The following is a 14,626-nucleotide window of genomic DNA, read 5'->3' as shown; positions in this document are numbered from 1 at the left end:
TATCCACACCTTCTCTTCCCTGCACCTTCCTTAACCATATTTAAGGAGGATCTGCTGGACTGTTAATGCCATGAGCCGCTCCACCCTACGCTCAGTCTGTATATGTGGTATGGGCAACTGTAGTTCGCTTGGGTTGCAAAACTAATCTAGCATATAGAAATATGGGAGCCCAATGTGGATCAACTGGAAAGCACACTGACTAGTGTTTTATTGCCGCCGCCTCTCTCCCCCCACTTCCCCTCCCTCCCTCCCTCTTTCCAAGCCCTAATTATTATACTTTAACAGGCACATGCAGCCGAAAATCCCCACCCTCGCACGTCTGAAAACTAGCAGATCCCTCATCCCCAAAGTCCCCAGCTAACGCTCCAGCAGTAGGCAAAATAAATTGGCCAAGAACCCAGGTAGGAAGGCAAGAAAAGAATTCCTAGAAGAAAAAGCGGGTGGGAGAAATCAATGGAAAGAAACTGTAAAACAGTTGTGGCTTTATTTTATTTTATTGGTTATTAAAAAAACAAAAGCAAAGGAGATCAGCCTGCTTCTTCACTCCTTCCCTTCCACAGAGATGTCCTTGCAGTTTTCTGTTGGCTTTTTTATTATTATTATTGTTGTTCTTTTCTTTCTCACTCAGTAGTTTTGGTACTGCATATTGTCTTGTACGCTCTATCCCTCCTCGCTTTCCCAGACAAGTACTAGGGAAAAGCATCCTTGGAGAAAACACACATGCAAAGAGTAGATACACTGGTATCTGATGTTAAAAACAAAATGAATAGAGTAAAAAACAGTGATCAAAACTGCAAGGAAATAGTGAAGTTGTATCAGGATCCTATAATAAACATGAATGGATTTGGATAGGGTTGCACTGTTAGTATTGTTTTAAAATGTATTTGAAATGTTGATAAACTTTCATTATAAAATATCACCAGGGTTATAAGAATATTGAAAATTCATTATTGCAACAAAAACATCAAGCACATTACTAAGAGCTGGTTGGCAAACAATCTCAGGTTTGAAAGTTGTGTCTGAATGACCCAGGTTTGTTTTTGTTTTTTTAGCAGGGATGGCTCATGCCAAAGCTCTATTGGGAAGGAGTTCCACACATCAGGGCTTGCCATTCTAAAGGCTCACCCCCTGGTAAAGGCCAGTCAAACCTCAGAGGCATGTGAGACCCCCCCCCCGGCCCCAAAAAAGTGCTGCATCAGAAGTCCACAGTGATCAAGGCTTTTCTGACCTCTAAGGATGTATTAGTTTAATGTTCCCAGCTGGCCTTTTGTCAAACCAGGCACACTTCCAGACTCGTGTCTTGTCCATGTTCCAAGTAAAGAAATAAGAGATTGCTTAATAAAATTGTACCTAGTCTGTCTCCTGAGAAATTTCTATGTGGGACAAGAAGCTACAGTTAGAACTGGATATGGAACAACTGATTGGTTCAAAATTGGGAAAGGAGTACGACAAGGTTGTACTGTATATTGTCTCCCTGCTTATTTAACTTATATGCAGAATTCATCATGCGAAAGGCTGGACTGGATGAATCCCAAGCCGGAATCAAGATTGCCAGAAGAAATATCAACAACCTCAGATATGCTGATGACACAACCTTGAGGAGGAATTAAAGAACCTTTTAATGAGGGTGAAAGAGGAGAGCGCAAAATATGGTCTGAAGCTCAACATCAAAAAAACCAAGATCATGGCCACGGGTCCCATCACCTCCTGGCAAATAGAAGGGGAAGAAATGGAGGCAGTGAGGGATTTTACTTTCTTGGGCTCCTTGATCACTGCAGATGGTGACAGCAGTCACGAAATTAAAAGACGCCTGCTTCTTGGGAGAAAAGCAATGACAAACCTAGACAGCATCTTAAAAAGCAGAGACATCACCTTGCCGACAAAGGTCTGTATAGTTAAAGCTATGGTTTCCCCAGTAGTGATGTGTGGAAGTGAGAGCTGGACCATAAAGAAAGCTGATCGCCGAAGAATTTATGCTTTTGAATTATGGTGCTGGAGGAGACTCTTGAGAGTCCCATGGACTGCAGGAAGATCAAACCTCTCCATTCTGAAATCAGCCCTGAGTGCTCACTGGAAGGACAGATCCTGAAGCTGAGGCTCCAATGCTTTGGCCACCTCATGAGAAGAGAAGACTCCCTGGAAAAGACCCTGATGCTGGGAAAGATGGAGGGCACAAGGAGAAGGGGACGACAGAGGATGAAATGGTTGGACAGTGTTCTTGAAGCTACGAACATGAGTTTAAACAAACTGCGGGAGGCAGTGGAAGACAGGAGTGGTTGGCATGCTATGGTCCATGGGGTCACGAAGAGTTGGACACGGCTAAACGACTAAACAACTAAACAACAAGTCTGCACTACTTCAGAGAGCATGTGGGGTTGTTTCAATTCAAAATACAAAGTATGGGCCTTACTTCTGAAAACAATCTAATATTCCAAACCAAAGAGTTCCAGCATAGCCTTCTTCTTACCACCATCCTATTATTATTATTTTCCTTTGGGTGGGGGCATTTTTTGGAGTGGTTGTTACACACATGCAGCCACCTGCAGCCTAGAGTAGTACACACTCAGAAGCATTTAACCACATGGTCTGTTGTTTGTCTATGGACAAAAACAATGAGAGTCATTTTGGGGGACACAGCACCAAATGGGGGGGGGGAGAAAGTGCAATTGACTTAAGCTGGGAGACAGGAAACTCAAATCAATTGCACATCCAATTTTCTACCTCAAATCAACTGCACACGAAGGGCAGTTGCTTTCAGTTTCATGTTCCCTTATGAGCTTCTTCATTACTTTCAAAAAAAGAATATTCTCATATACTTCCAAAGAGTAGTGTGCAAACTGATGCTCCCCATAGAAAATCTGAAAATCCCTCTTTGGAGATAATACATACATACAGGAAGCAGGAAAAACAAAATGTTGGTGCTTCACCTGTTCCCCCCACTAATCATTATGGTTGAGATGACTCTTACACAATAAGTACGGGGAGACAGGTTCGTGGCACCTCTGTGACCCAGCACACACTATTAGCGCTAATTTTTACATACAATATAATGAATAATAAATATAATGACTGGCCTCAGACAGCTGCTTAGAAGATTGAAGATATTTAAACGCAACATAGCAATTATCTGTTGGTACATCAGCAAAGACCTAACGCCTAATGCATCCTCAAGCCCTCCTGTTTGACTTGTAGGTGTCCAACATTACTGGTGTATCTGATTCTTTTATCAAATTCTACCTATTAGCATTCATTATCCTTTTAGCCAAGGTTCTTTAAAGGGTATATATATAGAGAGATTACATTATCCCTGTAATTGAAAGGAAATGAGGAAAATCTCTCTCATTTCCTGTTTAGATACTTGCAGCCTAATTGCCCTGAGTGAGGCAAGGTTTTTTTTACATAAGAGTTCAGACAAAAGGTTCATGCAACAGGTTAAGTTCCAATAGATGTGGATGCTCAAGGAATTCTGATGGGTGGCTGAGGCTCCCTGGGTAAAGGGGAAGTCTCTGAAAGACAGGGGATGGTGCTGATCCTGCAATGTATCAAATGCAAAATGAAACTGGACTTCTGTCTCTGCTGATGAGGTATGTCTCTGCCCAGGAACCTTGGTTTTACACTGGATGTTGGATCTCCTGGCCCTCTATTCTTTTTAAAAAACTTTATTTTTCTATACTAAAAGGTAAAGGTAAAGGACTCCTGACAGTTAAGTCCAGTCACAGACGACTCTGGAGTTGCAGCGCTCATCTTGCTTTACAGACCGAGGAGCCAGCATTTGTCTGCATACAGTTTTTCTGGGTCATGTGGCCAGCATGACTAAGCTGCTTCTGGCGCAATGGAACACCGAAACCAGAGCAGGGCACGGAAACGCCATTTACCTTCCCGCTGGAGTGGTACCTGTTTATCTACTTGCGCTTTTTGGCATGCTTTCGAACTGCTAGGTTGGCAGGAGCAGGGACTGAGCAACAGGGCTGTAAAGCAAGCTTCAGAGTACAATGCCAGTGAGACCCTCACCAAGGTAATTTACTCAAAGATGTAAATTTGCATGCATCTCTCTCTGTCTGTCTGTCTGTCTGTCTGTCTGTCTGTCTGTCTGTCTGTCTGTCTGTCCTGTTGTTCCTTCTAGAAGCTAGTGAAAAGCTGAACACCACCGCATCACAGTTAAGAAAGTCAAGGTGACAGCTTGCAGGAAAGCAGAAGAGTGCAATGATGTTTCCTGTTCATCACAAAAATCCAGCTTTTGAGATTCAGTCTAAAAAAAGAAGAAGTGATCCTTCTTAATAGATTGGTGGGAGGGCAGGAGCAGGGAGGGAAATCCAGATTAAACAAATCATTCAATTTCCCCAGGATGTTATCCACCTTGTTCAGGCTTGCAGTTTGTTTTTAGATAAATCAGGTAAAAACAATCTTAGAAAGAGCCCACGAGCAGATGCTGGAGTCCTGAAATGACACCTGGGATCAGGGTTAACAGACCTCGGTTGTCGGCCTCTGGGCCATAAGACAGGTTGGCAGCAAGGATGAATCTCTGCTGGAAGAGTATTTCAGAGCATGAACCCATCTAGCCTAGTTTCTGAATCATGGAGGGCAATGAACAGGGAGACTTCAGGTGATCTTAGTGATCAAGCTGGGATATAGGGCTCAGGTAGTCTTTAAGGTTTATTGGACCCAAGATATTCATGGGTTTGTATATTAATACAAGAACCTCATATTAATGTTCAAATCATTTAGATTGTGTTTGCAGAGTGTTATGACTGTCTTCTCTTTTGGAATGTTGCATCTGTTTTCACCCTTAGAATGTCTGTCTTCACTCCATGTATACATTTGGAGTTCCTTGGGATCTTGGAAGCAAAGTGTCTACTTCAAAGACCAAAACTGTAGGCTTGTACTCCAGCACCTACAGTACTTAAAAATAAAATAAAATTGAAAAGACAAAATAAGCAATGGTTCATTTTCTTTCCCCCCAATATGACATTGGAAAGCCACTCACACCTCAATCTACTCCTCATAAGCTGTGGCTGTGGAACTCCCCCGGTATCATCCCACAGGCCGCCTGGGTCACAAGAAGGGCATTGGAACTCTTGGAGGGGGTGAGTGGAGGAATCATCTAGTCTCCAGTGTACAAAGCCAGCTTTTCATGGATAGCTTGAGTGCCAGGGGCTCTGCAGGATGTTCCAATTAATTTCAACAAAAAATCATTAGCAGCTTTCATTATATGAAGAGATGGTGGCATCAGCTGTCCCAGAAATACCAAGAGAGACTAGACATGATCCCATACAATGCAGTGTACACATTCCTTCCCTTCACTCTCTTTGACCGAGTGTAATCAACTGTGCAGATGGACTAAACTAATCCACATTGAACTCCATTAGCATTTCAACTTTGTGTTTGTGTGTGTGTGTGTATGTTTAAAAAACCTTCTTCCTAACCCAGTTGGCATCCATCGAGAGTTCCCAGTTCCTCTGATCTCATGAGATACAAAAAGAGAGCCGGGGGGGGGGAGCAACAGGTGGAAATAATCTGGGGGGAAATGTATGTATGTCTGCTAATTGGAGAACAATGGGAATTGACAATCCAGAACCTTGTACATTTCTATCTAATCTGGGAGCTCTTTTTCCTCCCCTCCCCTCTTAAAAGGCAGAAGCATTGCATCCGGAGCTCTTGACATCTGGGAAGATAAGATACCCTTGATGCATGAGAACCCTTGACAAGCAATATGGTCACGTCTCACAGAGGCCAGGAAATTGCTGTTATTGGTTTTGCCTCAATCATTTGGTGAGAAATCTCTAGCCTTTGTTCTCTCAAACCCAGTGACTGCCATCACTGTTAGATGAGACTACATCAGTGCTCTTTTTCCAGGGCTGCCCTTGATAGCTCTTTGGAAATGTCAATATGTGAACAAAACACTGTGATCACCTTCTGATGGCATAGGTTCAACCTTCCCCAACCTGATGCCTCTCAGGTGTTATGGACTACACACTCAGTTTGTTGTTGTTTAGTTGTTTAGTCGTGTCCAACTCTTCATGACCCCATAGACCAGAGCACGCCAGGCACTCCTGTCTTCCACTGCCTCCCACAGTTTGATCAGACTCATGTTGGTAGCTTTGAGAACACTGTCCAACCATCTCGTCCTCTGTCGTCCCCTTCTCCTTGTGCCCTCCATCTTTCCCAATATCAGGGTCTTTTCCAGGGAGTCTTCTCTTCTCATGAGGTGGCCAAAGTATTGGAGCCTCAGCTTCAGGATCTGTCCTTCCAGTGAGCACTCAGGGCTGATTTCCTTAAGAATGAATAGGTTTGATCTTCTTGCAGTCCATGGGACTCTCAAGAGTCTCCTCCAGCACCATAATTCAAAAGCATCAATTCTTTGGCGATCAGCCTTCTTGATGGTCCAGCTCTCACTTCCATACATCACTACTGGGAAAACCATAGCTTTAACTATACAGACTTTTGTCGGCAAAGTGATGTCTCTGCTTTTTAAGATGCTGCCTAGGTTTGTCATTGCTTTTCTCCCCAAAAGCAGGTGTCTATTAATTTCGTGGCTGCTTTCACCATCTGCAGTGATCATGGAGCCCAAGAAAGTAAAATCTCTCACTCAGTTACTATCCCTTAAATTAATAATTTTCTTTCCCTGGAGGCCAAAGCCTGAGCCTATGTATCTTCCAGGAGAGAGAGAGAGAGAGAGAGAGAGAGAGAGAGAGAGAGAGAGAGAGAGAGAGAGAGAGAGAGAGAGAGAGAGACTGAAACTGGCTTTTGGTGACAAAAGATAAAGCGAAAGTGATAGGCTGCAATCATTAACATATTGTTACTATTGTTTGATTGCTTGATGTATTTATACCCCACCTTTCCTCTAAGGAACTCAAACTGGCATACACGGTGCTCCTCCAGACTTGTATATCCCCTGCCTTTTCCTCTTTCCTCCAAATGGAATTCCCTCCAAAGGAGAGGAAAGAAGAGCATACTAATTTTGTTTTCTGGGCTACTTTGCCTTTGGTGTGTTATGGTAATCAGGCATGAATTTTCCCTTCTAATAATTGTTTATTATTTATTATTATATTATTATGATAATTCCTTTTGGTGGCTTTAAAAGAGGATTGGACAACTGAATGGAAGATACAGACTCAGTGGCTAGTAGCTAGCATGTCTCTGAATGCAAGTCACTGGGAATCACAAGTGAGGAGAGTGTTATTGGGCTTGTGTCCTGCTTCTGAGCCTTCCATTGGCATCTCTTTGGTGACTGTGAAAACTGGATGCTGGACCAAATTGGTGGGCTTGCCATACATCAGGAAAATTTGTGACATGCCCAGGTCTTTTGGTGTAAAAATGGCATCAGGGGGGAATTTTGCCTAATCGGGAAACCCAGATGTATGGGGAAAGCAGGGCAATCGGCTCCAAAAGCTTAAAATCACAATTGGGGGGGGGGGGGTCCCCCAAAAAGCTCAACACTTTTGGTGGGTTTCTTTCAAAAAGCTCCCTGATTCAATGTTACCTTTCAAAAAGTCACCTCAGTTGAAGATTCAGTAACGCACAGATGCATTTAATTTTAATTGATGCACCAGTTAATGGGTTAAGGGACAAGTGATTTGTCAACTAACAGCAGAAACCTGTACATCTACTCAAAAGTAAGCCTCGTTACATTTGGTGGTGCTCACTCCCATAGTTGTAGGGATAGGAGTGCGGCCTAAATAGTCACATTTATTGGGCCAAATTCTCTGCCTCAGACCCAGCCATCTGGGCCCAATGATCAGGGATGATGGGAATTGTAGTTCAGCAACTTGGCTGGAGCACATGTTTCCCATTCCTGCCTTAAAAGATCCTCATGTATAGGGACACAGGATGTAGCAGGATCAGTCCCTGTAACTTTCTTTTGTTCTGAAAAAAGAATACCTCTTCTAAACCATTGTTTTTAGAGTAAACAAGTCCCGGGGGGGGGGGGGGCGTAAGCATCTACAATGTTCTGTCTTTTATATATCTATAGCCAAGATCTTCTGACAAATTTTAATCATTGTACTTAATGAATGTGTGGAGAGTGTCTTTCCTTTGGAAAAGACCAATCTGGCTGAACCCATTAGTTTATTTTGATTATTAAATCTGAAGACCTCCCCTTGCTACACGCCTAGTCCTTTTCATATTAGTGCCACATCAGTCTGATTTTTAATCAAAACAGTATTCAGAATATGATTCCGAAAGATTATATTTTGAGAGATTTGCGATACATATCTTGCCGGTATGACAGATTGCAGGGAGGTCTGAGATAGCTGGATAATCTGCAGCAAGGCTCGCTTGACCTTTAATAAAAGGAGAATTGAAAGGAGTGGGGTGGGTGGGGGAATAAATACAAATCTTAAAAGACTCCTGATAGGTCACCTTAATTCAGTTGCTGGCGCTTAAAACCACACCGGCTGCATTCTTAAGGGTGTCTTGCAATCAGCGTTTTCTGATTTAATCTTCCTAATGTAAATTTGTAGGGTTGGAATTGTACCAAGCAGTAGCAGCAGTTTGGAAAGGTTGATCAAAACAAAACTTTTAACACTGCATGGCGTGCCACAAAAGCTGAGGGAAGCCAAGAGGTGGGAGATGTTAGGCCTGAGGGCCAAATGTGGCCCTCCAAGCCTCTCCATCTGGCCCTGGGAAGTCCCCTCACACCACACCCCCTTCCCATTCATACATCTTCCTCCTACACCATGCCCTTCACTGGCAACTACTCACCCTTTGAAAGAGGGGCACCTTGTTTCTACCTCTGTCTTTAGTCACTAAAGACAAAGTCAGGCTTCAGCAACCTGGTGCCTTCTAATCATAGCTGTCAAGTTCTCCCTTTTTTAAGGGAAATTCCCTCATGCTGAATAGGCTTCCTCACAAGAAAAGGGAAAACTTGACAGCTATGCTTCTACTACAATTCAAATCAGCCCCAGCCAGTTCTGGACAGCTGAAAGAGATGAGCAAGAGCCAAAAACCAAGCACCAGGAGCTGAACAAGAGAATCTGAACCAAGGAACATAGTAGAACCAGGAAGACCTTATTGCTCAGGCCAAATCCCAGACCAAACAGGGAGACCTTCAAAGCCCTTCCTGTCCAGGAGAGCCCAGTGGCCAACCTGGGTCCAGAACCAGAGAGGACTTGATTGTGCTGGAAGATAATAAAACTTAAGCTCTGTTGTCTCACCACCCAGGTGGTGGTGGTTGTTACCCATTGGGACCAGTTGGGTGATGGGTGGTATGGCCAATGGTAAGTAGAGCCAAAGTCAATGACAAGCAGAGCTTACCGAGTTTGGCATCTTTCTTTGTCCCTCTTCTAATGCCAACACAAGGCTAAAGAGGAGGAAGCTGACAGCCCAGTGCTAACTTCTGGCCTAGATTTAAGTAAGAAGGCAGGCAGATGGTGGCTGACTGAGGGCAGATTGAGGCTGTTAGGGCAGTGCCCCATTCATCCAAATGCACCAACCTCCATTGCACCCAGAACAAATGCACACACAGCTAAGGTTTTTTTAGTTCTAGCTCTGACAGTTCATGACAATGCATAATATTTACATTAAGCAGGTGTGTGTGTGTGTACATATGTGTTTGTGAAATTATTACAGAATGAAGAAAGATTCAGCTGATCTGAAACAACAATCCAGATTAGGATCTTCTAAACCATTCCATTGGATTGCAGTTGACCTCTGCTCCTCTTGTGATAATTAGTTAGATGTGGTTTGGTTTTCAAAGTTGAATTTATGAACATTTATGTTGATATATTGTAATCACATCAAATTACACAGACACACAGACACACAGACACACACACACACTCCACTTTTTAAAAAATAAGGAAATAAGTCAGTTCCATTTGCAACACCAAAAAATGTGTCTAGACTGAATCCTTGGATTAACTTCAGTTTTTACACTTTTCTGCACATGGGGAAAATGGCTAGTGTTGTTTGTGTCCACCATTCTTAAGGGTCCTTCTTCCTTTTGCTTCTTCATAGTGCAATTTAGTGATGAGTAAAATGTACTTCGGGATAATATTTTGTTTTGAAATACCAATTTTGAGGGGACTGTCCCACTCAGAATCCTACTTTTTCATAAGTACTCAGAAATCTTGGGCACCACCAATTTTGGGGTACCCACTATTTGGTGTTTTTCCCCCAGCTGATTTGTGGACCATATATTGTCTGTCTTTAACTTAGTGAGTTATCCCAGCCAGTCATGGATAACATACTGGTTGGGATGACATCATAACACTATCTAGCCATTCACAACTTGCTATCTGCTGACATTTCTATGGGCAAATGAAGCCTACGAGAGTGTGGACGATGTTTCTCCTACCAATCATGGGGTGATCTTAGCCTGTCAGTGATTATTCCAACACTGCAGTCATAATAAGACACAAGTCTCACAGGGTTCAATAGAACTGACTCCTAGGTAAAATTCATAGAATCATAGAATCATAGAATTGGAAGAGACCACAAGGGCCATCCAGTCCAACCCCCTGCCAAGCAGGAAACACCATCAAAGCACTCTTGACATATGGCTGTCAAGCCTCTGCTTAAAGACCTCCAAAGAAGGAGACTCCACCACACTCCTTGGTAGCAAATTCCACTGCCAAACAGCTCTTACTGTCAGGAAGTTCTTCCTAATGTTTAGGTGGAATCTTCTTTCTTGTAGTTTGAATCCATTGCACCGTGTCCGCTTCTCTGGAGCAGCAGAAAACAACCTTTCTCCCTCCTCCATATGACATCCTTTTATATATTTGAACATGGCTATCATATCACCCCTTAACCTTCTCTTCTCCAGGCTAAACATACCCAGCTCCCTAAGCCGTTCCTCATAAGGCATCGTTTCCAGGCCTGTGACCATTTTGGTTGCCCTCTTCTGGACACGTTCCAGCTTGTCAGTATCCTTCTTGAACTGTGGTGCCCAGAACTGGACACAGTACTCCAGGTGAGGTCTGACCAGAGCAGAATACAGTGGTACTATTACTTCCCTAGATCTAGATGTTATACTCCTATTGATGCAGCCCAGAATTGCAATGGCTTTTTTAGCTGCTGCATCACACTGCTGACTCATGTCAAGTCTGTGGTCTACCAAGACTCCTAGGTCCTTTTCACATGTACTGCTCTCAAGCCAGGTGTTACCCATCCTGTATTTGTCCCTTTCATTTTTTTTTTTGCCCAAGTGTAGTACTTTACATTTCTCCTTGTTAAAATTCATCTTGTTTGCTTTGGCCCAATTGTCTAATCTGTTAAGGTCATTTTGAAGTGTGATCCTGTCCTCTGGGGTATTAGCCACCCCTCCCAATTTGGTATCTGCAAACTTGCTCAGGATGCCCTCAAGCCCACCATCCAAGTCATTGATAAAGATGTTGAATAAGACTGGGCCCAAGACAGAACCCGGTGGCACCCCACTAGTCACTACTCTCCAGGATGAGGAGGAGCCATTGATGAGCATCCTTTGGGTTCGGTCAGTAAGCCATTTACAAATCCACTGAATGGTAGCATTGTCTAGCCCACATTTTACCAGCTTCTTTACAAGAATATCATGGGGCACCTTGTCAAAGGCCTTGCTGAAATCAAGATAGGCTACATCCACAGTGTTCCCTTCATCTACCAGGCTTGTAATTCTGTCAAAAAACGAGATCAGATTAGTCTGACATGACTTATTTTTCAGAAACCCATGCTGACTTTTGGTGATCACAGCATTCCTTTCTAGGTGCTCACAGACTGTTTGCTTAATGATCTGCTCTAGAATCTTTCCTGGTATGTATAGTATTGTAGCCTCAGAGTCAACTATTTAGCCCAGATAACCCCAAGGCATTGAGAAAACACGAGAGAGAATTGTGGGGTCATGCAGCTGAGCCCCATTTCTGCTTCAGCCTTTCACACACCACCCAATGTTCTTTAAATACATATGTATGATTTGAATCTTTCTAGAGAATAATTGCTTTGAATTTGTGTTTTGTTTAGTCCTACAAAACCAAATCCTTGGATTGTGCAGTTGTGGTTCTATAGACCGAGCCTTCGCATAGCCATGACAAAAAGCTACCTCCTTCACCAAATTATCTCTTCCTGCATTCATCGGATCAGTCCAAAGTTACTTTAGTACCTCTTTCACCCGCTTTGGTGGCTATATTTTCCTTTTCTTTAATTTCCCATCAAATGATCCCAGCCAATCAGGGATCACATACACTGAAACAACAATCTTAACCTGGTAGATACCGATGGTCTTGGTCCTGAGAGACCTACATCTACCGGCAGTGGTTTCCAGCTGCTCGCTAAATGATTCGTAGGAGCCGAAAGAGCAGTGTGATTGAATATGGGGATGTACCTGGAGTCTCTTCTGGAAAGGGAAGGGGAGGAGAAACCAAGAAAGCCGCCTTGCAAAAGCCCCTGAATGGGCCTAATACTCTTTATTACAAGCACTAATCCTTCAAATCCGACTTGAAATAATGTTTATCTTTTCACAGCTTAATTTCTTTGCCTCTAAGCTGCAGGTCACCCCGCCAGCTTGTGCTGCTTCTTCCTTGATCTCCTGGGCTTACCCAAGAAGGATGCAAGAAAAGGACAGGATAACAGACAGGAAGATATCATATTCATATATATATATATATATATATATATATATATATATATATATACACACACACACCAATGATTGAGCTAGATTTATATTAGGGAATGTGCATGCACATCAAATGTGCATGTGTGGCACACATAACCAAATGGTCTCTTGTAGCAGCCCTCAAACATCCAAAAGGTATTCACAAGAACAGTCACTCTTATAAACTCTTACATTTTGCTCTCGGGAAGAAGTGATTCACACATGCCTGCATTTGTTCCACTCAATGAGTTCTTGCAGGACCAGTGAGCTGCCTCTGTTGAAGAGAGTCATGCTTGAGGTGATGCCGGATGCTGTGAATGCTCTGTCAGTGGTGGTTGATGATCTGTGATGACTGTTTTCACTCATGCAAGCCAACACTTGCACTTACCATGGGCGAAGCCACATCTTCCGTTTTCAGTCCTGAGCTATTTTAGCATGCCACCAGATAGCAGAGAGGGAATAAACGAGGCAGGTCTCCTGGGGCAGCAAGTTCCACAGCAACAGCCCTGTCCTTGAACCTAATCCGCCACACCCTAGATGGTGGAGGGATGTATGCAGGATCACATGGTCAGAGGCAATCCTTTCACCTGACATCACAAGCCAAACCTATGGAGTCTGCTTGTTCATGATGAGCCACAAAATGCTGAGTAATATGCTGATGGAAAATCAAGTTCTCTACATACCAAGTCACATACTCTACATACAATTCACACAGGATACTCTGAGCTAGTCCTTCCCCTTTGCTAACTACATGCATGCCAGCAACATCTTCCCTGAAACATAAAATACACTTCAACCAACATGGGGCTTCCTCCAAGAGGGTAGCCAACTAAGGTTCTGTCCCTGTGGAGGGAAGTCTATCTACTCTGCAGTGACTACAGACTGAGCCAATCATGCACTAGCTGGTACATGTTGCCAGCACACATAGCGTTGTTGAGGGTGGAGGACTAGCCTATTCATTCCCACCAGCTCCTACATGCATTTGATACCCACAGGTACTGAATGCTTGAATATGGCTCAAGTGTTAACTAGTTCCAAAGGATAACTGGATGACCATTATGAATTGAGTTTTTGCCAACTGGAGGAGATAAAATAAGTCTATACACTTTTTTTAACTTATTGAATTGTTTGCATATGAAAGTTTTTTCCAGAGTGGGAACCACAAAGAAAAGGAACAAGGGTGGTTAGGTTGATGTACAGCAATTCTGTTGCAGTCTTTTAAACTTTGCTTTCCAGTGTGACCCCCCCACAATTTCCCTCAGAATGTCTTTATCACAAGTGGCGAAGCCCGGTGGGACTCGTAGGCAACAACCCTGCAAATCAACTCGTGTGCCTGAAATTTAGAGACCTTTCACTGGAATCTGTGGGTTTTCCTTCAAATGTAATGGGTTTATGATTCCAATGCAAATCCCTTTCAATCCTAGGATAGGTTCACGCAGGCATGTTCATCACAATCACTGCAGAATCAGCAGAGGGTTTGCCTAGCAGAATGACTTTGTCATAGTCCTAGCATCACTCCCTATCACCCCAAACTACCTGCTTTTCAGAGGATATTATTCACTCATTCAGCTACTAGTCACGAGGACTGTATTATCTTCCATATCAGAGATGGTATACCTTATGAAATTTGGTTGCTGGATATCATGATTAGGCCATTTGTGCAATCATGATTTGCTTACAGGCTTCCCATAGGCATCTGGTTGCCCACTATGAGAGGACAATGATGGACAAGATAGGCCTTTGGTCTGGTCCAACAAAGCTCTTCTAATTTTCTTAATTCAAGTTTGAATAACCAAGTGATTGTAAGCATGTGTTAATCAGTCACCAATAATATGAGTTTGGGCCATAGACCATATTGCCTCCCAAACCCCACACCTCCCTTCACCCCTAAGCTACTGCCCCATTTTTGCCTTGAATCCATGAATCAATCTTGACTCAATATCCTGGATTGATTGCACTGATTTATGAAAGCAGAATCCATTGGGCTTTATTGATCACAAATGACTTAATGTAAAATGTTGACCCTGTTGAACTTGGGGGAAAGCTGGTATTGGGTTGATC

This window comes from Zootoca vivipara, chromosome 6 (assembly GCF_963506605.1).
Source record: "Zootoca vivipara chromosome 6, rZooViv1.1, whole genome shotgun sequence".
Lineage (NCBI taxonomy): Eukaryota > Metazoa > Chordata > Lepidosauria > Squamata > Lacertidae > Zootoca > Zootoca vivipara.
Note: the sequence above shows the minus strand (reverse complement) of the source record.